Source organism: Lithobates pipiens, unplaced genomic scaffold, assembly GCF_037356315.1.
Source record: "Lithobates pipiens isolate NorthernLeopardFrog02 unplaced genomic scaffold, aLitPip1_a1.2 Scaffold_27, whole genome shotgun sequence".
Classification (NCBI taxonomy): domain Eukaryota; kingdom Metazoa; phylum Chordata; class Amphibia; order Anura; family Ranidae; genus Lithobates; species Lithobates pipiens.
Window position 1 is genome coordinate 45,898,936 of NW_027507788.1, and position 27,389 is coordinate 45,926,324.

The following is a 27,389-nucleotide window of genomic DNA, read 5'->3' on the forward strand; positions in this document are numbered from 1 at the left end:
ATATATATGTTTTTTTTTCAGATGCTGGGTTTCTGGAAAGGATTAGGGAGTTATTTAAACACAAATCGATGCATTTTTTGGTTCAATTGACTTCAAGAGAAAAACTACCGCGATGCATGAAGTGTGTTTTTGCAGCGATTTTCCCACAATTTACGCTTTTTAATCTGCCCAACAACAAATTGGCCCTGCGTTCCTGGCCCCTTCCTCCTGCCTAGTGCCCCCACAGCAAATAGCTTGATGTGGGGGCACCCAGAACAGCGGCTCGACCCCACCTCCCTCTCTTCTTATTAGCTCACTGGCTGTGCTTGACAGCAGTGGGAGCTAATGAGAGTCCCCAGAGAGCCAAGGCTCTCGGGATTTGGGATCCGGCTGGAGGTAAGTATTAGGGGGTGTTGGGGGTTTTACCTTCATGAATAGAATAGAAAAAAAAATAGAAATTAATCCAAAAAACGTACTGCAAATGTAATGAAAACACATGTAAATGTAATGAAAACACAATGAACACAGAGATTGTGGTGTAAATGAGCCCTCGTCCTCATGCCAAAATGTTTTTCCCCCTTTCTTCTCAGCTTCTTGTATGGCAATTACTTTTTTGCACCTAAGATGTACTCAGTTATTTTTGGCCTGCAATGGTAGTCTGCCACCATTAGCATGTAGCTCTAAAACTCCTGGTGATCTCACCCTTCAGTAATGTACTGCAGATCCTCCATACTCATTCAATAAACTAAGGGGATGGACCCCCAACAGAAACTGTTCTTTCAAATCTGCAACTTGTGGGTCATTATCCTGATGATGTCCAGCTGTGTACTGTAGCCCCCTCCAGGTGTGTGGCTTGTTCCAGGTCCCACGTGTTGATGTCATCAATGCTCTTTTCATTCCTGACCTTGGCGAGTTGCAGGTTGCTCTGTGATTCAGTCTGGCCAGGCCTCAGTTTTGAGTTATTCTGGCTTTGCTGCCATCTCCCTTCCTGGGTTTGCTTTTGAATCCCTCCAGAGGTCTTCTGTGTCCCCGGTCAATGTCCGGAGAAAACAGTCCTGGTTTTATGGTCATTGCCTGCAGTTTGTGACCAGCTACTTTTATCTCTCTTAGTATTACCAGCTATTCCTGAGATCTCAGTACGCAGAGAGGTAAACCCACAAAGGCAAGAGCAATGTCCGGAGATCTGCTGCCTGTGTACTGAACTCTTTGAAAAAATGACTTATAGTTAGTATAGGGCAGTGATGGCGAACCTTGGCACCCCAGATGTTTTGAAACTACATTTCCCATGATGCTGATGTTCTCTGCAGTGTAGCTGAGCATCATGGGAAATGTAGTTCCAAAACATCTGGGGTGCCAAGGTTCGCCATCACTGGTATAGGGTGACCAGACATCCCTGCGTTTCCGGGGACAATCCCCGAAATGAGGACACTGTCCCCGGTTTTGTCCCCGGATTGGATTTGAACAGGGACTCGGGCAATTTCAAAGACAGTCAGTGCAGAATAAAAAATAAAAAATCAGAATTACACACCTCCGCTCCGCCACTCCTACTAGCTTTGGGGGGTGTATTTTTTTATTATCTGTGTCCCTTTCTGATGATCATGTGCTGGTCAGAGCGGAGGGAATATTTCTTCAGTTTCCGGCGCATGCCCATTCAGCTCCGCTTGCATGTTTTTCTGCCTTGGGACAGCCGCCTGCCTGCTTATCTTCTTTCCTTCCCTGGCGGAGTGATCTTTCTCTGCTCCCCACCCAGTGGTATCCGGGGCCTGGAGAGTAAGACTTGACACATTGTGAGGCGGGCGGCAGCGGCAATGGGCAGAGATTGGTGCCATTACCAGTAAAAAAAAAAAAATGTCCCCGGATTTCATTTTAAAAATCTGGTCACCTTAGGTTAGTACAACAATTCTATTATTGCTAAATTATTTATTTATAATTTATTTAAACCTGCAATGACAGAACCTCAAGGGCTGCCATGGCCCATCGACTTCTAAGAATGCCAGTGGTCTGACTGTTATGCAACCCATCAGCTTTAATGCTTTGAGCGAGTGACCCAGAACAGACATGCAGATCAGGGAAGTTATATAAATGTTCATATTCAAAGTATTGAACTAGGAAGCCAGCATTGCAACCTATGGCAAGTTTACTTTAAAATTTAACTCTAGCCAAAATATTATTTAAATTTTTTTAATTTTGGATAGAATGTAAAATGGTGCAAGACTGTCATGTTTTTATTGTTCTTGTTGCAGCAGATTCTACTTCATGTCCTGGAAACACACACAGAGTGTCTATGTGAAAGAATGCAAAATGTTTCACCTCTACAAGTAGACAAATGGACCTAAAGCTTGGTTTAAACTTAAAGCAGAAGTACAGCTAAACGAGCTTTGGCTGTACTTCTCATGTGGATCACAGAGGTGCAGATCATTCTGCACTCCTGTGACCCATTTTCAGCAGACGGTGGGCTGAAACCTGCTGTCGGCTGACATCACAAAGCCGGTCCAGGCTCGGAAAGGATCACGACCATATGGACAGGAACCGTCCACATGCCTGGACCAGTACCCAGCTCAGCCTCTCAGTGAGGCGCTGAGAGGTGTTGCAGCCGCTCCCACCCCCTACAGTCCAGCACTCCAATGAACGTGGGGGGCAAGCAGAGAGAGGTGACTTACAGTCTCTGCTCACAGAGCTGTGAGAACCGAGGAATCGGCGGTGTTTGATTGCTCGGTTCTCAGTGTTAGGCCGCGTACACACGCGCGGACTGTTCGCCCAACTTTGTCCGTCCAACAGTTTCGGCAAACAGTCCGCTCAAACTTAGCATGGACGGACATGGCCACACACGACGGACGAACAGTTTGCTGAAACCGTGCGCGATGACGTGATTGGCACGTACGACGGGACGAAAAATACGACGTCCTATACACTGCATTATAGCTTTCGGCGTGAAAATCCTTTCTGAGCATGCGCGCAACTTTGTTTGACGAACAAGCCTACACACGAGCGGACTGTTCGCTGAAACAAGGTTTCAGCGGACAGTTTTACGGAATTTCCGAAAAACCTTGTCCGTCCAACTGTCCGCTGAAACTGTCCGCTGAAAGCCCACACACGAGCGGACTGTCCGCCCAAACACTGTTCAGCGGACAAAGTTGGGCGAACAGTCCGCCCGTGTGTACGCGGCCTTAGAGCTGGCAGGGGGACAGATGCAGCATTGAACTGAAGCTGCATCGACCTAGGTAAGCATGATTCAGCACAAAAACATTCCCATACATCTATTAATTGTAAACAAGACAAGTTTGGTCATTGTAGGAGAGCAGGCTGAGTTCCCAGCATAGCTAGAGAACTGACTACGGTTTGTTATCCTGCTTAGTGTGGTCAGTTTTTAATAGGAAAGCAGAGGGACTGGCAGGAACACCAAGGATTTCACATAAATGAAGCAATACAAAAAGAACAGGATACTTTCTCAAACAAGTGCATGGTACAGCAGGCACATATCAGGAATATGAAGTGCCGGGGTAACAAACGCTTTAACCTACATTTACAGCTGTCCTTACACCTGAACTGCTTCATAAGCTGTATAAAGCTGCCCATACACGGTTAGATTTTCCTTGGAACGTTGATATGGAAATTCTGAGAAATTGTTTTCATCAAATTGTTCTCCCTGCCATCATTGATAGTCAACTAATTTTCGATCAAAAGCCATTAAAATGTCATCCTGACATGCTACTTAAATGGAATCCAAGATTAATTAAATATGTTTCTTTTGTGCCTATAACATATCCATTAACCCATGTAGGATTTTTGATGAATAAAAGCAACATTCACAGCTAGGATTTTGTATTCCACCCTACTCCTTCAAATTTCCTCTCACCATGTTTGAAAACAAACATTAATTTGACCCCACTAAGATGACCATTCTATGCATTAGGATAAAAAGCCTTCTATGTGCAGCAGCCCCCCTCAGCCCCCCAATACTTACCTGAACCCCCTCTCTGTCCAGGGATGTACACAAGTGTCTGGGCCGCCCTGGACTCTCCCTCCTGATTGGCTGAAACACAGCAGCGGCTCCACTGGCTCCTGCTGCTGTCAATCAAAGTCCGTTAACCAATCAGGAGAGAGAGGGCATGGCCAAACCACAGCTCTGTGTCTGAATGGACACACGGAGCTGCAGCTTGGCTCTGGTGCCTCCATAGCAAGCTGCTTGCTGTGGGGGCACTCAACAGGAGGGAGAGGCCAGGAACACAGAAGAGGGACCTGAGAAGAGGAGGATCCAGGCTGCTCTGTGCAAAACCACTGCAACAGAGCAGGAAAGTAGAACATGTTTGTTATTTTTATTTTTATAGAAAAAACAAACAAGACTTTACAATCACTTTAAGGTTCCATCTGAACAAAAGTTGTTAAGGTCGGTGGTGGCTGTAGACACCACCAAATCCTTAACAACTGGTGACCTCACTGGCCCTATTTACTACTGGTTAGGAAAGTAGCCAGGGATAGGTACAATCATGAGCACGTAGACTGGTAGACCAAGAAGTGGGTGGAGACAATACCCTTTGTTTATGTAATCCCCTGAATTTATAATTTTCAGGAGTTAATCCACGGGACTGCATGTATATCAGTGGTCACTGGGTCAGCATGTGTTTTCTCTATCAGCAGGTCTTCTGCATTGGGCATTGTGATTGAGGTGGATCTGCTTCATTGGATAACATGATTGACGATCAATATACCTTGTGGGATATTTTTTTTATTTTTTATTAATGAGCTTGTTAAGCCAGTATTTGAGTACTCCCTTATTGTTGCCCCTGATGACGTAATTTGCAACAAAACATGTTGAGTGGAGCTGGAAGCCGTGACATCACTGCGCATGCACGCTTTGCTGAGAACTATGTATAATGTAGTAACATGGTGGGGAGAGGGGAGGGGGAAATTTTGGGACTTTAAATGAGGTCATAGCCTCCATCCCTATCAGATATGAGCCACAAAATTAAAAACAAGAGCTAAGCGGGACTTTAAATGAAGTACGGGGTCTTTTGTTGAAAAAAAAAGGGAAACATTTTATTATTTGTTTTTATAGTAAGACATGATTACATGTATATTGGAGAGGTGCGCAGACAAACACATTATTAACATTAGCATTTTGCTTTATACAATCTTATTGACCAATACAGAATAGGTTATAAAAGCGCACCTCCATTATAAACATATAACAATCAAATATAATAATAAGTTAAACAAATAATGCAATGTAGGCAACAACTTTGAACCTATGACTTCTTGATTGTTGCAATAAATTAATAAGAAAAACATAATTGATGCAATGTTTCAAAAATTGATGCTAATTAAAATTGGGGTATCAAAATACACGGCAATTGTTAGCTCTACGCGTTTCACGGCTTACTACCGCTCGTCAGGAGCAAGCTCGTGATTGGTCTGAAAATACAAAGTAATAGTAAATTAGTATTTGCAATGATGGAGCATGGGGAGGTTGCCACTTAATTGATAAAGTGACTTACAAGATAGCCCAAAAATTGGGCAGAACTTCCAGTAATGGGAACTGCTAGAGCTGAGATAAAACCGTCTCATCCGGGGTTGAGGCAGGGTTCAGACCATCCCCCAGCAATGTCAGGGGGCAGGCCAGGGGGAACCGAAACAGACATCCTCAACACAGGTCCACTAGGTGCTAAATGTATATGTGTGTTACCCAAATCTGCGAAAGAGAAAAAAAAGGAAAAAAAAGGACCTGTGTTGAGGATGTCTGTTTCGGTTCCCCCTGGCCTGCCCCCTGACATTGTTGGGGGATGGTCTGAACCCTGCCTCAACCCCGGATGAGACGGTTTTATCTCAGCTCTAGCAGTTCCCATTGCTGGAAGTTCTGCCCAATTTTTGGGCTATCTTGTAAGTCACTTTATCAATTAAGTGGCAACCTCCCCATGCTCCATCATTGCAAATACTAATTTACTATTACTTTGTATTTTCAGACCAATCACGAGCTTGCTCCTGACGAGCGGTAGTAAGCCGCGAAACGCGTAGAGCTAACAATTGCCGTGTATTTTGATACCCCAATTTTAATTAGCATCAATTTTTGAAACATTGCATCAATTATGTTTTTCTTATTAATTTATTGCAACAACCAAGAAGTCATAGGTTCAAAGTTGTTGCCTACATTGCATTATTTGTTTAACTTATTATTATATTTGATTGTTATATGTTTATAATGGAGGTGCGCTTTTATAACCTATTCTGTATTGGTCAATAAGATTGTATAAAGCAAAATGCTAATGTTAATAATGTGTTTGTCTGCACACCTCTCCAATATACATGTAATCATGTCTTACTATAAAAACAAATAATAAAATGTTTCCCTTTTTTTTTCAACAAAAGACCCCGTACTTCATTTAAAGTCCCGCTTAGCTCTTGTTTTTAATTTTGTGGTATGTATAATGTAGTTTTGGATGCCATTTTACAAGCCATGTCTATGAAAGTTTTGGATTTACACTGTTTGGAGCCCTTTTTCATTTACATGCTTTCCTTATGATCATTGTGGGGATATGGAGCTGACTTTGATGCCAACTGGGTATGTGTACAGTGGTCCATTATATCTTTCCATAAGCGCATTCTGACTTCTCATATGAGGATCACACTCTATTTGGTAAGCCTCAGTGTTTGTCGGTGGAGGACATATAGTAATGCACTCATCATTATTATGAGAATGAAGAGAATTATAGTGCACTTATTTAAATTTTATCACAATTCACATTGTGCGTAAATTGTGGACTATTTGTCATTTTATGGGAGTTTATTTTTTATTATTTTTTGGATAGAGCACTGCACAACACCCTTATTGTTAAAGGGGGTTACTAGATACTAATACGCCCCTTACTAGATACTAATACGCCCCCTGCCTGCAGAACCCCAAGACCATTGGGGCAGGGTTGTAGGGAGGATGCCCTTGTCCTCATTAGAATGGGGACAAAGTACCATCCCCCATTTTGAGGGTGTGTGCCTTGTATGGTTCAGAAGGTGCATTTGGCCACCCCTTTCATGGCCTGCCAAGCTGCATGCTTAGATAAGGATCTGGTATGATTATTTGGGGGAACCTTATGCTTTTTGGTTCTTGATTTTTGCATAGAGTTCAAGGGGTTGTAAAGGTAATTTTTTTATTTTCTACATAGGTTCCTTTAAGCTAGTGCATTGTTGGTTCACTTATCTTTTCCTTCGATTTCCCTTCTAAATGTTTTTTTTCTTTGTTTTCTTTGTCTAAATTTCTCACTTCCTGTTTCACCCCAGTAAGCTGTTCAGTAAGCTGTTCTGGCTGACTAACCACCAGCTCGGATGATGGTGAGAAGTTTACTGAGGAGAAACAGGAAGTGAGATATTCAGACAAAGCAAAAAAACATTTAGAAGGGAAATCAAAGGAAAAGGTAAGTGAACCAACAATGCACTAGCTTAGAGGAACCTATGTAGAAAATAAAAAATTTACCTTTACAACCCCTTTCAGTCCTTTATCTGGTATAGTATTTGGGGTGATCTCACACCTTTGTTTGGGGTGAGAGAATTTCCCTTGTAAACATCTAGACCAGAAGCACATTTAGGATAATGGTCTGATATAGATGAGTTGAACCACTAGCCACTTTGTTTACGAGCAGAACAACAGCTTTATTCTTTCTATTTTGTTCTATTCTATTCTAGAAAATGTAAACCGAAAAATAAAATTTAAGATGTTATAAATGGTGCAAAATCAATACAAATATTGATAAAAAAATTATAGAAAATAAATAAACCCATCAAATCTGTACTGTAATAGTGATCAATTAATCAATAAAAAGTAAAAAAAAAAAAATCAATATGAAATTATAAGGGCATATACACTATATTACTAAAAGTATTGGGATGTCTGCCTTTACACACACATGAACTTTCATGTCATCCTAGTCTTAGTCCGTAGGGTTCAATATTGCGTTGACCCACCCTTTGCAGCTATAACAGCTTTGACTCTTCTGGGAAGACATGCAAGGTCCATAAAAACATGGATGAGCGAGTTCGGGGTGGAGGAACTTGACTGGCCTGCACAATGAGTCCTAACCTCAACCCGATAGAACAACTTGGGATAAATTAGAGCAGAGACTGGGAGCCAGGCCTTATTGTTCACATCAGTGTCTGACCTCACAAATGCGCTTCTGGAAGAATGGTCAAACATTCCTATAAACACACTTTTAAACCTTGTGGACAGCTTTCCCAGAAGAGTTGAAGCTGTTATAGCTGCAAAGGGTGGGCCAACCCCATATTGCACCCAACGTACTAAGACTGGAATGCCATTAAAGTTCATGTATGTGTAAAGGCAGGTGTCCCAATACTTTTCATAATCTAGTGTACCGTATTTATCGGCGTATAACACACACTTTTTTCCCCTTAAAATGAGGGGTGCATGTTATATGTCGATCCGCACTGATTGTGAGCGGAGCGAGCTCCGCGACATACACAAAGCCGAGTACACTTGGCTAATCTCAGGTCCTCTCGCAGTCCTGCTCACGTGACTGCGAGCGGAGCCGAGACTAGCCGAGTTTACTTGGCTTTGTGTATGTCGGCGTTGCTCGCTCCACTCCGCTCACAGCCACAGTGTCACAGTGACTGTGAGCGGAGCAAGCACCGCTGACATACACAAACCGGGTACACTTGGCTAGTCTCGGCTCCGCTCGCAGTCACGTGGGCGGGACTGCGAGAGGAGCTGAAACTAGCTGAGTACACTGGGCAAGGCTGCATTGATGGGCATTTAAATTAAATTTTTTTTCCTTAAACTTCCCTCCTAAAAGTTTTTTCCTTAAAATTCCCACCTAAACTTGGGGTGCGTGTTGTACGTCGGGGCGTGTTATACGCCGATAAATACGGTATATTGTGAAAAAAGTGATAAGAAAAGTCTGCATCAAACTAGGATAACGCCACACTCCATCAGAGAACACACAGTAGAAGTGATATAAAACTTCCACCAGATCTCCCATTAGGTCTCACTTTTCAGCTTGACCCTCACTACAAAGGTCAAACTAGTATGAAGATAACAGCCCACAGATAGTCACAGGTGTCCACTTCCACATATTGATGAATTCAGCTCCAAATGGATCACCAACCAAGGTATTGTACTGAGCCAGCACCAGCACCATTTATTAAGCCACTCAACTCAGAGAAAAAATACAAATCATAGTGCTCAGTGTCAAAAATAGTTTTATTACTAAGATAAAATTGTGCTCACACGTACGCAGAGGAGATACAGGTACTCACCAAAATAGAAAGGATGAACCACCGCTCCAAAATAATCCTCGAGGACTGAAGCTCTGTCTCCTATTGATGAGCCCCAGGTGCTGACCATTGCACACACACTGAGCAAACAAGCAGGACAAAACTCTGGATAGCCGCACGCTGGAAAAAGACTTGAAATCCCATCTTTAATTGAAACAACGTGGGTCACATCAAAACTGAAATAAAAAAAATCCACAGCAAAGGGAATAACAGGGTACAGGAAACTGACACGTTTCGCACCGTAATCAGTCCTTACTCATAGCTGAGTAAGCACTAAATACGGTGTGAAACGCGTCAGTTTTTCCTGTACCCTGTTATTCCTTTTGCTGTGAATTTTTTGATTTTGTTTTGATGTGACCCACGTTGTTTCAATTAAAGATGGGATTTCAAGTCTTTTTCCAGTGTGCAGCTATCCATAGTTTTGTCCTTGTTTACTCACCAAAATAGGTAGAGTCACTTGACTGCCAACCACAAAAGCGCTGCTGTAGTGTGAAACCAAAAGCTCCATGTAGACAGTTTTCCAGCCAGCAGACCGCCATGTCCCTCAGTCTCTCTACTGGATTGACTTCATCACCATGACGTCACTGGGGAACTGTTACTTTTTTTTTATTGATTTTGTTGGATATTAACATTTTATGTTTTAGAGCGCAGCCTTTTATACAATTTTGCATATTAACACTTACACTAATTGTGCTTGCAGCTTAATTGTGGAGGCACTTACAAATACTGTATATGGACGTTTCCCAATCCTCCTTTAAATGGTCAGATTATGTTAATGTTCACTATAAACCATAGGAAATTGTATATGCATAATAGTCACTTTTTATGATAAACAGTATAAATGAATCTTCATTTTCCTTTTATTATCTTGCTAATGCTGCTTTTACATAGTAACCTCACTCTACAACCAACTGTAAAAAACAAACTTTATTTGTGTGTGACACTATAGATTACATAATACCTTATTGATTAGGCCTGAACAAGTGAAGATATCAACACAAGCTTACTTTTTACACTTCTTTGTTCACATTGCTAAAGGCTCCAAGAAGCTGTAGTATCCTAGCAATTAAAATGAAAGCCAGTAAGATAATGCTCATACAAACAAGGTCTGCAACTGACAGAAAAATAAGAATCTGGGAGTATTCCATCTTAGAATTCCCAAAAAAATAAAAAAATGCTGTGCTTTACTAATGCCTTGTACACACTGTCGGACATTCCGACAACAAAATCCGTCGGATTTTTTCCAATAGATTTTCTCCTAAACTGGTGTTGCATACACACGGTCGGACAAAGTTGTCGGAAAGTCCGATCGTTCGGAACGTGATGACGTTTGTTCGTTACAACGGGACTGTTTTGGACCCGGACTAGAAAAGCCCGGTATCTTGTTTCTGTCCCCCTGGCCAAATTAATCCTTAATATAAGTGTGCACACTTGAAGTCAAACACTGACACACACATTGTTCAGTATTCAGATACTTCTGCTTTTTTATTTCCTGGACCCCGGCTAATATACATGTGAGCCGGATATCTCACTATCAAATCAAGAATTAGATAAAAGACAGCGTGTACAAACCACAAATTATACATATTCATTATTGTGACGGAGTATAAGCTTTTTAGCTGGGTTATGTCTAAAAAAGGTAACAGCAAACTACAGTAGCTAAAATAGTCTTGTTTTCAGCCCCTTCTTCCTCTTGGGTGTAGTCTCACGGTGCCGAGAACTATGTTGAGGCTAGTAGCCAATAGCTTTGGTGTCGTAATTTGATCTGAGCATGCGTGGCACTTTGTCCGATTGGAATTCTGTACACACGATTGGAAAAAGTCTGATCGGATTTTTTTGTCGGAAAATTTGAGATTCTGCTCTCAAATTTTTTCAGTCAAAAAAGTTCGATAGAGCCCACACACGATCAGATTTTCCAGCAATATAATCCGAACGAACCTTTTCCGTCTGAATTTCCGACCGCGTGTACAGGGCATAATACAGCACCGTTCAGTTTTATATCTGCCTTTGAGCCTACTTACAGTATTTAGGGCCAGTTCACACTGGTGCAATGCCTTAACACTAAGCTTTGAATGTGCATTACTGCACGTTTTACACGTGTTGCATTAATAACCTCATTCATTTTGAATTGCCCACATATACACTTAAAATAGTGCACGCTCCATTTTTTGTAATGCAATGCACCAAAATGCACAGATCATTTATATGCAACGGGGTGATAATCAAACTAAATAGAATCACACTGAAGTACACATGTTGCTGTACGTTTGGATTAACATGCATATTACAGTGCGCTATTACAGAACAGACATTCCCAGTAAAAGATTTTCCCATAGCCCCTATTCCACTGATAACTGTAACATTTTAGATTTCCCATGACCTTCTGTGCCTACCAGAACAAATAGTGAGTATGAATCTCCCCACCAGGGACACAGATAGCAGGAAAAAAAACTTTCCCCACTTGACTTCTGGAAGATTTACCCCCTTCATGACCAGGCCATTTTTCCTTGTTTGCACTGCGTTACTTTAACTGACAATTAGTGGCATACCCATGGGGAGAGGGGGAGCACTCAGTGTGCCACACATTGGGGGGGGGGGGGGGTGTCAGGCCAGCTATCAGCGATGGGACAAGGCAGGGCGGGTGCTCTGTAGGTGCGCTGGCTCCCTATATTCGTGCAGGTCAGCTGCTTTGTGTTATTCAGTTCATAGTCAGGCTCTTTACTGCTAGGGGTTCCAACACCAAAAATAAATGTTCTGGTTAGAGATAAACTTTAAACCTAATGCTGTGTACACACGGCCGGAATTTCCGATGGGAGCTTTTCATTGGATTTTCCCACCGTGTGTATGCCCATCAGTCTTTTTCTGTCAGCATTTCCAACGGTCTTTAGATTGGGAGCCTATTCTTATTTTTTCAGACCCAAAACCTTTCTATCGGATTTTTCGATCATGTGTATGCAATTCCGACACGCAAAATTCCGATGCATGCTCAGAAACAATTTGACGCATGCTCGGAAGCATTAAACTTCCCTTTTATAGTTCCGTCGAATGTGTTGTATGTCGCAGGGTTATTGACCATCGGAATTTGGTGTGACCGTGTGTAGGCAAGACAGTTTGAGCGAAATTCCGTCGGAATTCCGACGGGAAAACCATCAGAGCTTTTTCCGACGAGAATTTCCGATCGTATGTACGTGGCATAAAAGAGAAGAAAGAATCTAAACCAAGCTTAGTGTGCAATGATATATATTGATTTATATTTATTGCTTTTGATATTATTTTTTTGTATATTGGGTATTCTTATGTAACAGGGTCAAAATAAATGCCATGACTATCTCTTTAGTAGGTGCATCTATTAATAACTGTCAGATTTCAGATCAGTGTGGCTACAAATGAGGAAGGTTTGCTTTGACCCATGTGATTACAGAGAAGTAGCTTCAGACTTCCTAAGCCCCTAATAACATATAAATGAGTATAGATTAATCGAAAAAAAAAAAGAAAATAATTATTTAACGTGTTTCTGGACCTTACACAAATATACCAGACAGAAAAGTAAATGATAGTCAACACCATATTCTATACTTTGCTGCAAATGGCAGTAAGTATTCTGCCAAAGAATAACTTAGTATACTAATAGGAATACTCTTTTCCGTGGAATTTATGCTAAGATCTGTGTTTGAATTGAATAAAGATCATGTTTTGTCTAATACAGTCTAATACAGCACTATAAGAAACTGCTTAATATTTTATCATATATAATAAGGTGTATGTAAAGCCAAAACCTTTTTTTTATTGGTCCCGGTCAGGTTTTCTTTTTAGCTGTCTGCATCCCATTCTGGGTAGTTTTACCTCCAAGTTCTCTTCCAGAAACAGTCTTCTCCAAACTGAAGGATTCGTTTCTTAGATGGCTGTCCCCAGAGAAGATGTCCCCAATGGAAGATTTGCTATCACCTCCTGTTGTGGCGACAACGCCGAAATTTTGAATTTTCCTTCACTTACTATACTGAAGACAATGATGACCACGAGCAATAGTGAAGGTGAAAATTTCCAGCAGCAATTACAATATAATTTTGCCTTAATAAAGGGATCTGCGTGGTGCCAAAACGTCAGCCTAATATAAATCGAGGATTTTTCATCCTAAACATGTGCTGCTGAAGATTTCTACTTCTTAGGAATAAAAACCTAATAAAATATGTTCTATCTATTCCATTACACATACTATTAAAAAAGTATTGGCTTTACATACACTTTTTTTGTACTTTTTCATATTTTCTGGTTTCTTAATTTCTTGTTTTTTATTTTAATCTTTTTACCAATATAACTTGCCTTGTGCCACGTATCTTGAATGCAATCATATCTTGAATGTAGTACTTTGACAGATGCTTGTATATACACATAAAAGCTATAGTACATTCCGGAGTGCTTGCTAAAAAAAAAAAGAAAATTATTCTAACCTTATATTACAAAATTAATCCAAATTATTAAGGTGTACTATAAGCTTAAGGCATTTCAGATTGTGTATATATATATATATATATATATATATATATATAAACAAAACAAACAAAATAAATAAATAAATATAAATATATATAAATATATATATATATATATATATATATATATATATATATATATATATATATATATATATATATATATATATATATATATATATATATATATATATATGTATATATACACAATCTGAAGTGCCTTAAACTTATAGTACACCTTAATAATTTGGATTCATTTTGTAATATAAGGTTAGAATAATTTTCTTTTTTTTTAGCAAGCACTCCGGAATGTACTATAGCTTTTATGGGTATATACGAGCATCTGTCAAAGTACTACATTCAAGATATGATTGCAGTTCTCATGTCTTTCCATCACCTGCCTGCCAAGCCCTTTTCACTCTTCTTTAGTAGCATAGGACAGGTCAGATAGAATAGTAAGGCTGCCTTCTGGCTATGCAGGTTTGTTATGGCATTGATAGCCAAGGTAACCATTTGTAAAGGTTACTAACCATGCCCTCTATTCTAACAGTCTCACTTTCTCTACTAAGCTGCAAACATAGAACAGAAAACTGGAATAGCATCACTGTACGGTAACTATAATCAACTGTTTCTCTTTAATGAGTGACTCTACAACTGTCACTTGCCTGCATGTCCAGTGGAATGTTCAGAAAATCCAGTTGAGCAAGATCCCATTCATAGAAATATAGTTCCTGTCTTCTTCAAAGCATTCTTAATTAACCAGACATAATCCCGACACCAGAAAAAAGACTAGAAGTAATAAATAAAACTTATCACGTAAAGTAGCCAGGAAAATGTGGCCTAGTATTTAATATTGTACAAATGTATGGCAATCTCAGATTTGATTGGACCTTGTGGATACCATAGAAACTTGCCGGAGTGACACCTTTCTCTTTATGTTACAAGTTCAGGCATGCCCAAAGTTCCCATTTAATCTTTATAAGAATGTTTGTTAAGTGTTTGATGTCTAAAATCAATGTGTGTAGTACTAAGTTAATGTAAACTGGAATTGATACAGTTTGTGCTATCATTTAGAGTTGTATTGTAATATTTATATAATATTAATTAGTTACGGTACATAGTTACATAGGTTAAAACAAGACACAAAAGTTTATTAAAGTGGTGTTGCCACCAAAAAATAAAAAGTTGTTTAAAATTCTTTAAAAAAATAAATAAAAAATAATTGGCAAAAAAACATTTTTTCACTCACCTCTAAATACCTGTTGCTAGGGGGTCCCTCGTAGTCTGCCTTCTTCCTTGCCCGGGCTGGTGACATCACTTCCCCTCGCTTCGCACAGTCACCTGGGACCTGTCACGTGTCCCAGGTGACTGTATGGCTTATCACGGCGCATGCACACAGTACGCATGACGCCGCCGCGAGCGGAGCAGGGAACGAGGGGGGGCTTCGTTCCCCCGCATCGCTGGACCCTGGGACAGGTAAGTGTCCGATTATTAAAAGTCAGCAGCTGCAGTATTTGTAGCTGCTGACTTTAAATTTTTTTTTTTTTAGGGGGTACCCCACTTTAAGGCCATCCAGTAGAAAACAGCACTCCTGTGCCTTCTACCTGCAGCTACATCGCTAAACGTCTAGTCTGCATAAGGCCTAAATGTTCATATCCTGTTATATTCGGTACATTTATGAAGGCACCCCGGTATTTTTTTTTTTTAAATAATCTTCTGAGCTGGCTAGAATTTTCTCTTGAGGCAATAGACTTATGCCGCGTACACATGATCGGAATTTCAGACCGCAAAAGACCGATGAGAGTTTTTCATCGGGAAATGCGACCGTGTGTACGCTCCATCAGACTTTTGCTGGCCGAATTCCAGCCAGCAAAAGATTGAGAGCATGCGCTCAATTTTTCAGTCGGGAAAAGTTCCTATCCGAAAATGTGACCGTCTGTCGCAATTCGGACGCGCAAAAAAACCCACACATGCTCAGAATCAAGTAGGAGACGGAGCCGCTCGGTCTGGTAACACTACCGTTCGTAATGGAGATGGAACATTCGTCACGCGCATAATTTTTCTCACAAGCGTATTTCTTTATTATTTCTCGTGATCTCATAAATAATAATTTTTGTTTTTAAAGCCAGATCTCCATAACAATGTTTATTTTTTTTTATAGTCTTTTTTTTTATCAAGATCTCCTGTTGTTTTTTTTATTTTTTTTATTATTATTTTATAGTCATCTCCATATTTTTTTTAATTTTACATGTCACGTTTCCACAACACCATTATTATCTTGTATTTTTAAACCTCAAGGAGGTTGTTTGGTGTCGGTGTCCCTTGTTAATTTGACATTGTATTTATGAAATGTACCTGCCTACTCACAGGCAAGTATTTTCATATTAAAAAATTAAATTAAATTAAATAAAATTCAATTAAAAATCCATTTATTCTGGCTCCTAATAAGAAAATAAAGAGGGAGAAACTGCTGGAATTTGCGAAGCCTTTGGCCCCCAGGGCAGACATCAACCCTGTGGATAAAAAAAATGGTAGCTTGAGAAGGCCATATCACGAACAGCAGCAGATGACATACAAAATTAAAAGAAAATATGGAGATTACTATAAAATAATAAAAAAATAAAACAATAGGAGATCTTAATTAAAATAAAAAAAGACTGAACCCAGGCAATCACTTTCTTCTCTTCGCTGCAACCTTCCCTTCACGCTGCCTGCAGCCTTTTCTGCAGGCTGTGGCTCTGGAGGTGGACTTGTGGCAGGAGAAGGAGGATGGGGAGCGTACATAAGTGGACGTCATCCGTCATTTGGCCACTCAACCCCTTATGGATGGTCTCAAAAATAAATTTTTCACATTTACGGCGTGGGCCCCATTTGCTGCAAATTTGAGGCTATATACATGCTATAGGCTTCTAAAGCGTTCAGGGTGCCATTAGCCTCTTTAATGTGGCCCAGTGCTGCCTCCTCCACGTTCCTTCCCTTCCTGGGCCTTTTGGTTGGAAGGCGGAGGGGAGGTACCTGGGATTGGGTGTGATTGGGCCTGGCCACCTCCTGGCTGCCACTTCCCCCCGCCTCCTCCTGTGTGCCAAATTCCAGAGCCTCGTCCTGGCTGAGGTCTTCCTGTGTATGAAGAAGGGACATCGTTTTAGTTTTTGGTTCATCAATCACAACAATTTTCAGCTCATGACTGTTGCAAATTGAATGTTAATAAATAGAAAAGACTATTATTCTGAGCCTAACATTTTGAATTCTTGTCACAATCATTTTTTGCCCCTACTGTCTATTGATATGTAAAACACTTTTTGTTAAATCACTCATTTGTTAGCAATAATAACATCTAGTTAAAATGGAGGGCCACCCTGAAAAAAAAAATACATTAAAAATTAAAAAAAAATCATTAAAAAAAAATGGAAAAAATATATTTTTTTTAACTTACCAGAAATGCCTGTTGCTAGGCACATCATCCTAATCTGCCTCTTTCTCCTCCGCGGAGATCTTCTTTCTTCTCTCCTCCGTGCGGCGTCTTCTGGGTAATGGGTCACGTTGTGTTCTGGGAACTGTGTGTCCCAGAACACAGCGCGCCCCATTCACAAAGCTCTTCGCGACTCGCGCATGCGCAGTAGGAAACGGGCAGTGAAGCCGCAAGGCTCCACTGCCTGTTTCCCTTAGTTGAAATGGCGGCGCCGGGACCCGAGAGCCGAGGGACGGGTCAGCCTCGGGCGGCCGACATCGCGGGCGCCCTGGGCAGGTAAGTGTGTTTATTAAGTCAGCAGCTACAGTGTTTGCAGCTGCTGACTTTTAATTTTTTTTTTTTTTAAACCGGCCCTCCTCTTTAACAACAATAATTTTCCCCCAAAAAAGATGTTTAACCACTTGGGTACCGCGCTATTGCAAAATGACGGCAATAGCGCGGACCCACATTTCCGGGACTACGTCTATTGACGTAGTCCTGGTTACGAGCGGCCTGCGCGCCCCCTGAGGGGCGCGCGCGGCGCGCTCTGTGATCGGCGAGTCCGTGAGACTCGCCTGATCACCGATCCGTGTAAGGGGTCGATCCCGACCCCTTATCACGTGATCAGCTGTCAGCCAATGACAGCTGATCATGTGATAAAACGGAGCCGGTAATCGGCTAGTATTCCTCCTCGCGCTGACAGCGCGAGGAGAAAAAAAAAAAGCCGATCGCCGGCGGCCGTGTTCGGGACATCAGTCCCGATCACGGCCAGCATATCCAGCGGACACCTGCCCCCTGCCAGTGCCCACCTGCCACCCGCAGTGCCATCCTGAAATAAAGTAAGTGCCCCCCTGTCAGTGCCACCCAGCAGTGCCCATAGTGCCCACAGTGCCACCCAGCAGTGCCCACAGTGCCACCCAGCAGTGCCCACAGTGCCACCCGCAGTGCCACCCGCAGTGCCACCCACAGTGCCACCCAAAATCTGCCTCAAAGGTGCTGCACCCCAGTGCCGCCCATCAGTGCCCAGCAGTGCCGCCCATCAGTGCCCAGCAGTGCCGCCCATCAGTGCCCAGCAGTGCCACCTATCAGAGCCACCTATCAGTGCCACCTATCAGTGCCCATCAGTCCCATCTATCTGTGGTACCTATCAGTGCCCATCCGTGCCACCCATCCGTGCCACTTATCCGTGCCACCCATCCGTGCCATCTTATCTGTGCCCATCTTTGCCCATCAGTGCCGCCTTATCTGTGCCCATCGGTGCCGCCTTATCTGTGCCTATTAGTGCCGCCTTAACTATGCCTATCAGTGCCCACCAGTGCAGCCTATCAGTGCCCACCAATGCAGCCCATCAGTGCCCACCAATGCAGCCCATCAGTGCCCACCAATGCAGCCTATCAGTGCCGCCTAATCAGCGCACTTCAATGAAGGAGAAAAATGACCCGTTTGCAAAATTTTATAACAAACTATTAAAACATGATTTTTTTTTTTTTTTTTTTTGCATCTTTTTTTGTTTGTTTAGCAAAAAATAAAACTCCGAGCTGTAACTAAATACCACCAAAAGAAAGCTCTATTTGTGGGAAAAAAATGATAAAAATTTCATTTGGGTACAGTGTTGTATGCCCGCGCAATTGTCATTCAAAGTGCATCAGCGCTGAAAGCTGAAAATTGGTCTGGGACTGAGGGGGGTTTAAGTGCCCAGTAAGCAAGTGGTTAAACATAGTATACCAGGCTCCATCTGGGCTCCTCAATTTCTTCCAGGATGGAAGGCACAGATTGGTCCTCGGAAGCCTCAGCTGGGGTTGAGCGAAGGGTGGATGGAAGGCTGGATGGAAAGGGGGCTGGAAGAGTCAAAAGCGATTCCCTGGCTTCCATCTGGTCATCCAGAAAACACATCTTGTTGTAGTACTACAGACTGGGTACATACACATCATCTGCTGCTGCTCCTGACCTCAGGGACTTCCGGACCTTCTGAAGCTCCTTCCTATATGTGCTTCTCAAGCTACCAATTTTATTTTCAACAAACGTGATGTCTGCATTGGGGACCTGTGTTTTCATGAATTCCAGCAGGTTCTCCAGCAATGCCTTCCTTGCTGGTTTGTTTCTATATAAGGGGTTTTTCACCTCCCATAAATTCCTCATATCTCTGTATCGATCTATGAATTGTTCCATAAAATCTGGATCTTTAAATTGTTTCATTTTTTTCTGAAAGACCAAACACAAGACAAAAACACTAAATATCAGGCTAAACTCTCCTAATCTTATCCCAATATAGGCCTCAATCTAGAATCAGTATAGGCCACTGATGTCCCAACATCTCCAGAATTCGACCCTTCCTGACTAATGACATCACAAAGCAACTCGCATGCTCGTCTTCAGGACTTCTCCAGAGCCTCTACCATCCTCTGGAACTCCCTGCCCCAGTATGTCTGACCAGCCCCTTCCCTGTCCACCTTTAGGACATCCCTGAAAACTCATTTATTCAGGGAAGCCACCCCCATCAAGTCATTCTCTGCAGCTATTACCTTTTGTACCACCACTCCTCCCTAGAATGTAAGCTCTATGAGCAGGGCCCTCCTGTACATTTTGTATTGAACTGTACTGTAATGTTGTCCCCCCTATACATTGTAAATCACTGAGTAAACTGTTGGCGCTATATAAATTGTGAATAATAAAAAAAAGTTACCTTCGTTATAACTTATGTCGCTTCCGCTCCTTCTTCCGCACACAGAACGTAGTTACGACACATGCGTTTTAGCTTTTTAGACACTGCACATGCATCAAACTCCGCCCGCGTTGCCCGCCCCTGAAGTTCTTTTTTCACATATATTCCCCACCCCTTCTTTCTTCGGTGTGCAGTAGGAGCAACATGGTGGAGACACAGGTGGTTATTTTTTCATCTAGCGAGGAGGAAAGCCCGGAGCACCAAACGTCTATATCCAGGAGAAGGCCACCAACATGGCCTTTGAAGAAATGGTGGAGATGGTGGACATCTTGTGGAGGGAGGATTATGATGGGAAAAATGGTCCGTACACCCATCCCAATTTGCGCAAGGACCAAATCATGACATCAGCTGTGACCACTCTGGAGCTACATTTTGGGGTACGACGGTCTAAAGACCAATTAAGAAAGTGCTGGTCTGACCTTAAACTGAGGGAGCTGGATCAGTATCGAAGAATAAAGAAGGTGCTTCAAAAAAGTAAGTACTTGTCGTGTGTTCCTATTATAATTATTAACTTGCATGCTGCTCCAAGTGGTTTTCTTTACTGTTGTACAGTTTGAAATGGCTACTTTCATGTTCATGGACACAGTAATCGTTCGTAGGAAACATCATTCGTTTGCAAATAAATATGATGTATTTAGCTGATACAGGGTTTTAACTGTATTTTGGTCAAGCTAATTTGTCTTATTAAAAGAAGTTTAGGACATTGTTGTCTAGATGTCTTTGAAACTTGAATGAATTGCAAACTTGATTCAGTGGAATGTAAGGAGAGGACACTCGGCAGCTGTTTACACATCTGGACTCAGGAGCACTAGTGTGGGACACCAGAGCACATTTTTTAGGGTAACCCACACAGGTGCTCCAGTAGATACTTGGGGTGTCTCCATCTGTGAAACTTGGCCAAAAAAGGTAAATATTGCAGCTTGGTAAAAAGGGAATTTTAATCATGTCTTCAACTTGGATCTCTTCCCAAACAGACAATTGTACACCATTTCAAAGCAATGTTTCATATTCCTATTTCTGAACTCAAATATCAGTGTGCTAAGTATACCTTTTTATTTCATTCTCATAGGGGAGAAAAGACTCAGACATCAGGATCCCAGGGACCCCCGACCATGCCAGCCTGATTGGGAGGTAAGCCAGAGCCCCCCCCCAAGGATGTGGAGGAAGGACAGGTGTAGGAAGTGGGAAACATGGGCACCCCACCAGGTGAGTGTCTGACACCCCAGCTTCAGGTAATCTATGTATGCCTGCATATTTCTAAACACATGTTTTTTCGTCAATTTTAGGTGATGTTCTAGTTGTGGAAGGGGAAGCGGCAGAACCTTTTCTAGGGCCAGCGCCCAAACCCTCATTACCAAACTCATGGCGTGGAATGGGGAGACAGATGCAATGCACAATCGCCTTGACGTCATGCAGCAGGAAATGAAGAACAGGATCGATGTTTTGGGGAGAATATAATCCCTTTTTCCCTAAAACAAAATCAATCATGTTCTTCATTTTCTTTTTATATGACCAGATTCTATTTTTAATACTTGTACATTTTAAAAGCCAAATTTTGAGGATGCACACGGTGTGTCAACATGTGCTATCTGCCATCAGGGGATCTCAATGTACGCGTTTTGTGGATGCAACCCCTTCCTCATGACTCTAGTAGGCGAGAGGAAGGGGTTGCACCCCCAAAACACACCTATTGATCACCCATGATGGTAGATAGCACATGTTGACATTACCCATTTGGACTCCCAAGTTGTGTGCATCTTCAAAATTTGGCTTTTACAGGGGTGACATCACCCCATCTGATGAAGGCAATATCAAGACATTTTGGACACTATGTCTGTTATTGCATTCAGTGTTTCAATGTTGAACTTTGTAAGTTCCTGAGTTGTGTATGTTATGTTTTGAAACATGCCTGTTGATGTACCCTAAAAAAATAAAGATAAAAAAATAAATAAAAATAAACCAATAATTGGTGTTTTTATGAAAAATACAACGCACATGTGAATGTGCACAGAATAAAATATTTTATACTCAACAATGTGTGGCTTCTTCTTTCAATGATCAGTACCAGTTTTTGTGTAAAGTTGGTGTTTATACAGTGACAATGGATGTTATTCAATAATGGAAAAACCACTAGGCACTACAAGTGCACTAGGATAACCTAGGAGTCATCAAAAATAAACCTAAGCAGTAAATGAAAATCAAGATTTTACCATATTTATCGCCGTTTAACACACACTTTTTTCCCCTTAAAATCAGGGGAAAATCGCAGGTGCGTGTTATACGCCGATCCTCCACCATTATGGAGCCTCTGGGCGGCTTTCAGCCACGTCTGGCCCTTCTCGGCGTCTTTCAGCCACCTTCGGCCCTTTTCGGCAGCTTTCGTCGGCTTTCAGCCGCCTTCAGCCCTTCTTGTCGGCTTTCGCCCGCCTTCAGCCCTTCTCGGCAGCCGAAAACCGCCGAGAATGGCTGAGAGCAACCGAAAGCTGACGATAAGGGCCGAAAGCCAACGAGAATGGCCGAAGGCGGCCGAGAACTACCAAGCGCCGCGGAGAATCACAGGACATCTCGGCGGCGCCATTTTTAAAAATAAAAGCTGAAAATGGCACTGACAAGGGGACAAGGCTGCAACAATGGACAAGGCTGCACCGATTGGGCAAGGCTGCAATGATGGACAAGGCTGCATTGATGGACAAGGCTGAAATGATGGACAAGGCTGCATTGATGGTCAAGGCTGTATGACAAAGCTGCATATGGCACTGACAAGGGTGCAATGATGGACAAGGCTGCATGACAAGGCTGAAAAAGACACTGACAAGGCTTCAGATGGACACTGATAAGGCTGCATTGATGGGCATTTAAATGTAAGTTTTTTTTCCTTAAACTTCCCTCCTAAACGTTTTTTCCTTAAAATTCCCTCCTAAACTTGGGGTGTGTGTTATACGCCGGCGCGTGTTATACGCTGATAAATACAGTAACTGAGAAAAAAGAAAATTTATTGAAAATTTGGTGGCAAAGCAATGGACCTCCTACCTGTAAAATATTGGACATCATTTTCTCTCACTTCACAGGCACTTCACAGGGGGGCAAGCCAGGGAGGCCCGCTTCCAAGCCCATCATTGAAACTTCTGAAAGTCTGGCCTCAGGCCCAACACAGGCAACATAACTAGGATTATGTTTTTTAAGAAAATTGTGCAGGATGCAGCTCAACTCAAAATTATATGGTTCAGTTTATCGCTGTTTGAAACAGGTGGAACCAGCTGGCCAGGATCCCAAAGGCATTCTTCACGACTCTTCTAGCTCTGGCCAGCCAGTAATTAAAAACCCTCTTCTCCGGGGTGAGGGTCCTTTTGGGGGAATGGTCTCATCACGTGGTCACCCAGACCGAATGCCTCATCTGCGACGAACACAAATGGCAGTCCTTCCACGTTCTCCTCCGGAGGTTGCAATCACAAGCCACCACTCTCGAGACGTCGGTAGAACTCACTCTGGGTAAATATTCCACCATCCGACATCTGGCCGTTCCTCCCCACGTCCACATACAGGAAATCATATGTTGCCGACACCACCACCATCAACACGATTGAACCCCTTGTAATTTTAATAGTATGACCCCGAATGGGGTGGTGGGATGATGTGGACATGCTTCCCATCAATTGCCCCTTCACAGTTGGGAAAGTCCCAATGGGTGGAAAAGTGGGAGGCCACAGTCTGCCATTCCTGTGGCTTTGAAGGAAACTGTGGAGTGAAACAAGAAAAAAAAAGTAATTTTGCACATAAACATTGCAAGTAGATTAGACAAAAACATTCTTGGTCAACATCAGTATAAAATGTATTTTAAGGAGTATTTAAAGGCAAAAATCTAAGGCCCACTTATCAGATTCCTCCACCCCTCTGATGGCCCATTATAACATTTTTATGGGGGGGGGGGATGTTTTGGACAGGTAACCCTCTCCACTTTATTGAGAGCTGAATTACTTACACTATTGACAGCCCACAGGACAGGTAAGAAGTGTCATAATACAAAAATATAAATACACACTGTACAAATGGAAGCACTTTTTTACATTCTGCAATTACCTATCAAGATAATAATAGGAGAACAAAACTTTAAACAGTACCCATTTGAAAGTATTCAGGCAGGCCCTTTCACTACATGCTTTGGGGAATTCATCCATAAATATGACTACAAAAGAGGTAGTAGGTATAGTGTGTATGGGTTTGGCAATGTCTGCAGATAGAGGATTGGTATGGTTGATTTACGGTTGGGGGGGGGGTTACAAATGATTTTGGGACCCCCAAAAAAGCCTCTGACACTGCCTGAATTCTAGGACAGAAATAACATTTGTACACATTTTAAGGGGTGTTTAGGATAAAGCACTACAATGGAGCTGACAAGATACATTGTTAAGCCTATAGGTGTATATGGGCCCAGGATTGCATGCTGGGGGTGTTAGTGAAGGCAAATATGCATGAAGGACAAAAAAGGAGCATTAAACGATTACAGCATGCATAAGGACAAAGGGGACATTCACAGCATATTACAATCATGGTAATTGGGGAATGAGGAAAGAAATACAATATATTAGCAAACATTAAATACATTGAATGTGATGTTAAAGGAGAAAACTTACCTTAATATAGTCCTTCTGCAGGACCTGAATGATGGCAGAACGGGTCTCTGGGATAATGATTCCCAGAGCCTGCGGGGAGATGCCTGTCGAGAACTTGAGGTCCTGTAGGCTTCTCCCAGTCGCTAAGTACCGCAACGTAGTGACGAGCCTCTGCTCCATAGTGATGGCTTGCCCCATGCAGGTGTTCTGCCTGCTGATATAAGGGGACAGCAAAGCCAACAATCGGTGAAAAATGAGGTCCATCATCCGGAGATAATTCCTGAAATCATCAGGATTATTCTCACGGATCTCACGGAGCAAAGGCATATGAGAGAATTGGTCACGCTGGAGCAACCAATTCTTCATCCATGAACTCCTCCCCACCCTGTTCATGGACTGGGCTTGTGTCAAAGCCAAAACCCCAACATCAAGCCCCCACACAGCACAAACTCTACAACAAGCACATAACCGCAACATGGCTTCAAAGCAGTCAGCTGGTCAGAACAAACTAACAGAACGCACTGAAGAACAGCAAGGCCTGTGAAGACCTAGCTGAAAATTATCAACGAGTGGATCAGAACGCACTGAGAAAACATATATGAACTGACTTCACACACTGAAAAGCAGATACAAACCCACAAGCACAAACTGAACAGCAGTAAAACAATCTGAAAAGCACGAGTCTGAAAAGCACGAATCGTCTCTAACCAAAACTTCTACTAACACGAGATAAACACAAGAAGGAGCCCAAAGGGTGGCGCACTGGGTCTTGAACGTTCTTTTTCTAGTCCCGTCGTATGTGCTGTACATCACCGTGTTCTAAACGGTTGGAATTTGGTGTGATCATGTGTACGCACAACAGTTTCTGCTGAACTCCGTCGGAACTCCGTCAGAAAAACCTTCGGAGTTTATTCTGATGGGAAAACCGATCGTGTATACGCGGCATTAGAATAAGGTTTATTTTCTATGTTTTTAGTGTTGAAAATATATTTATTGACAATTTCACAAAAAAAAAAAAAACACAATGAATAACATGAGAATTCACAACCCAGGGGCAGTCGCAAGTGAACATGTGTAGGGAGTCAGCCCAATGGCTATTGCCCACAGCTTGACTCCTGTTCTCTAGTAGTGTCGAGCTAGGGTGAAAGACCGTCCTCTGGTACAAGGAATGATTCTGGGTAGTTAGCCTTGATGTTCATAATAAAAATGAACATGTGTAGATTTTAGGGAGTAAAAGGAGAAAACCAGATCAGAGAAAGGAAAGAAAGAAGAGAGGAAGAGGAGAAGAGGGGAGGTGAGTCAGAGAGGAACGAGAAGTACGCAAGGGAAGGGGAGAGGAAGAGAGAGGGGAGAAAGGGGTAAATTCAGGGGAAAAGAGCTGCTGAGGAGACATTCTCCTGGAGAAGCAGATGTTAAAGTAGAAGGTGGCGGGTTAGTGGACTTGTGAGCCAGTGCACCTCAGGGGTATGGTTCTCGTTAGGATATTACCAACGGGTTCGTTAGCATGTTCATGAGGGTGTCTGATGTGGAGAAGCAACGCCAGATAGACCACAGTATCTTTTACTCATCATATGTGTCATTAAGAAGGGCCAACATCTCCTCCATTCTCATGGTATCATTCATGATATTTTCTATGTTTTTAAATTTAATTGCATGTAGAGATGGGCCGAACAACCCCCTGATTGGTTTGTGGCAGAACATTTGAACATTGCAAACATCCGGAAATGAATAACGAACCCCATGGAAGTCTATGGGACCCGTACTGGAAAAATCAAAAGTGCCCAATTTGAAGGACTATATGCAAGTAATTGGGCATGCAATGGTTATAGGAGTCTGGGTACTGCTATGGGGGACATGTATCAATGAAATAAAAGTTTGTAAAAAAACATCATTTTTAAGTGAGCAGTGATTTACTGATGCTTAAAGTGGAATCATAAAAAAAATGAAATTACAATAAAAATAAAAGATTCCTTTAAATATAGTGCATGGGGGGACCCCTTAGTCTGCCTGTAATGTGGCACATCTGTACCATATATAGAACCTGCTGCAGCAATCATTGCATTTAGAAAGCAAAAAAAATTTAATTTTACATTCAAACTTTCTTAAATGTTATAAACAACAGCTTGGGGAGCTAGTTTGTATGAGGAGGGCCAATTTTGTGAACTTGGAACAAGATTAGTTCTGGCTAGTGGTCTATTCTAATGACCCAGTAACCTAGTGGATCGTCAACTGGAAATCTCTCCATGTCTGTTTTTTGCCCCTAGTTAATCTCCCACCATATGATTCTGGCTTGAGTGCCCTGTACATAATGCTATGCAGAGTCTGCTCCAGCAGGAACACAGCAGGGAATGTGGAACTGATGCATGCATTGTCACAGCTCACCATCCTTGTCCCCTCCTCAAATGGTGACAGTACAGTGCTTGCATCCTTTATCAGCAGCCATTGGCGTGTGGAAAAAAGCCAAGCCGGCCTGAGCCTGCCGTTGTGCTATACTCACACAGGTAATCATTGATGGCCCTCAAGCTCCCCCTGGTGGGCATGTCAGAAATCAGGCGGCTTATGGACAGATGGAATGACTGCCTGAAATGGCTACAGATTCTTCTGTCCTGCTTCAGCAGATTCCAATAGAAGAAGCCGTCTTCTGTTGGAATTCACTGATTACTTACTGTCGTGTGGACATTGCAGCCTGAGCACCCTCCTGTGGACTGAAATTGATATCCAGGATATTTCCTTGTAGAACGCTGCATTTTTTGACTTTCTGCTTTAGCAGATCTTCCAACCCTGGGTGCCTATTTAAGAAACGTTGTATTGAGGACACCAAATTGAGGACACATGCATGGCACATGTGTCAACTTTCCCTGTCTAAA